The 2,383-nt window shown below is 39.2% G+C and overlaps 1 protein-coding gene across 2 annotated transcripts in view; it reads right to left on the minus strand.

The window, feature by feature from the left end:
- The window catches only part of LOC107603085 (UBX domain-containing protein 2A-like), a 9,019-nt gene extending 7,171 nt beyond the window's left edge, over window positions 1-1,848 (minus strand). For both annotated transcript variants that reach the window (XM_016295783.1, XM_016295785.1), the window contains exon 1: window positions 1,680-1,848. The gene's annotated coding sequence lies outside the window, so the exon portion shown is untranslated. The remainder of the gene's footprint in view (window positions 1-1,679) is intronic.
- Between the last annotated feature and the right edge of the window lie 535 nt (window positions 1,849-2,383).

Genomic DNA, 2,383 nt, shown 5'->3' on the forward strand with positions numbered 1-2,383 from the left:
GACCGGCTGTCAGTCAGTGCAGTTACAGTGTTGCGTCACAAGGTGGTGGAAAGGGACTGTCATTCAACTACACGTTCAAGAACGCGGATTCATTCATTCAAAGAGACGTAATGAAACACGCTGTTGAAATCATTTTAACTTTGAGCACCACTTTAGAAGGCTCAGCTGACTAGCTATGCGTCGATGCTAAGACAGAGATTTCGCTTTCCTTGGACACGACAACCTATTTTCACAAATACATATGACTCGGCCTGGAGGACAGACGCAAGTATTCGCACGCGCTCAGTCGATCTCTCTTTCACTGTCTGTTCAGGCTTGTTAAGTGCAAATCTACGGAGCCTCTGTACAAATCAGCATGGTACACATTATGTTATCATTACTAACTTGTTTAATATTCAGTCCACATGCATGAAGTGTAAAACGAGAAGGGCATAACCATACGAAAAAATAAAACACGCAAAAATCGCGGTTGCTGCGGTTCTTGCATTCCTCTGCGGTTTGCTCGTCAATAGCGCGGTATTGCGATATTGCGGTTATCGCGACAGCCCTAGTTCAAGGTCCAGAAAAGTACCAAGATCATCGACAAAGTAGTCCGTGTGACATCAGTGGTTCAACTGTAAAGTTACAAAGCTACGGGAATACTTTTTTTACGCAAAGAAAGAAACGAAAATGTGGAATGAAGTCGTTATTTTTGTTTTCTTTTTATTCTCGTAGCTTCGTAACTTTACAGTTGAACCACTGATGTCACACGGACTACTTTGTCGATCATCTTGGTACTTTTCTGGACCTTGAACGTGGTAGTTACCTTGCTGTCTATGGGAGGGTCAGCGAGCCCTCAGATTTCATCAAAAATATCTTAAATTGTGTTCCAAAGATGAACGACGGTCTTATGGGTTTGGAACAACACGAGGGTGAGTAATTAATGACAGAATTTTAATTTTGGGGTGAACTAACCCTTTAAAACGGACAGTTCTAACCTCTCGAAGTGGAGCAGATACCTACCAGATCAAAGGCGGATATCGCGTTATTCTCACTCATGTGAGGTGCTGCGGATAAACATGATATCATTTCAGTTCTGTTGCTTTAAATGAAAATAAATTTGATGAACAAGACACCCAAAGTGCTTGCTATTTACTTCCATATGAAAGGCGTATTTATCATCCATTTTTACTTTAATACAAACATGTATTTTAGATTTTTATAGAAAATGACAACAATCCCATATCTCACACAGAGATCGCACTGTTATAGTGTTTGGGAATATTCATGCATAATTTAAACACAATCACATGAAATCAGAAAAAAATAATAAAAATCATTTTAGGAGAGAACGCAACATCACGGTTGTCTGAACCAATGAGCATTAAGATGTGTCGTCAGATCTTGCTCATCTCAAACAAGCCTAATATCTTGTCTACTTATGTCCTCAGTTTATGTTATCAAACGTTTTGAGGTCAAGCTCTGAACAGTAATGGTACCCACATGCATGTATCAGTATAATAAACGGGTCAAAGGCAGCATAATAAATGACAGCAATGCGCCAAAATTACGTAAGGACAGTGTAGAGAGCACGCAAGCGCACTGCGCTCCGTTATGACAGCAAACACGCGCTTAACCCATAGCATGTCACTTCTGTATGGCAGATTAATTATTCCGATTGTAAAATTGTAGATTGTTACCAGTATAAGGCTTCAATGGTGTCGTTAAACTGTCTCTTTAGCTCGTAAGTTTCTCACAGTTGTCATGCCGCTCCGTACGCTACGGCTGTCCACCATTCCTGTGACGTCTCCGTCACCCGGGGCTAGTTCACGCTCAAACCGGTGCGCAACGTTTTGCTACGGTTTCCGGTTTGAACGACATGTTTCCTGGAAACGGTGTGCAACGGGGTTTAAGATGCGTTTTCTCTTGTTTGGTGTGCGTGTCACAAAATGTCAGCCCAATCATCAGCAACATGTATATAAACCACGCGGTATTAAAGAGACAGATGGCACAATGTAATTAACATCCAAATAAATTCACAAGAGCAAGTATATTGTTTGCACATGTTTATTTACATTAAAGGCAAAATAACTGAAATAATAAGAGCACAAGTATAGATCTGGAACTTCTTTAAGTCTGTCTAAATATCATTTAGTAATTGTGTTCTGGTCCATATCGTTTCCTTAGTGTTAGACACTGATTAATGTAACATAAAAATACTATACATATTTATATATTTTGCTATTGTATTGTGGAGTGACACTTTCATAAACTTTTCTATATGCCTCTGATTGTATAATGGTAAATATTACAATAACATAGCACAACAACAGTGATCAGCAATAATGATAAGCCTAATACTCACAATAAAAATAATAAGGTCATATAGATCATAACACAGTCT

The sequence above is a fragment of the Sinocyclocheilus grahami genome, unplaced genomic scaffold (genome assembly GCF_001515645.1).
Source record: "Sinocyclocheilus grahami isolate Dianchi unplaced genomic scaffold, SAMN03320097.WGS_v1.1 scaffold340.1, whole genome shotgun sequence".
In the NCBI taxonomy this organism is placed as follows: domain Eukaryota; kingdom Metazoa; phylum Chordata; class Actinopteri; order Cypriniformes; family Cyprinidae; genus Sinocyclocheilus; species Sinocyclocheilus grahami.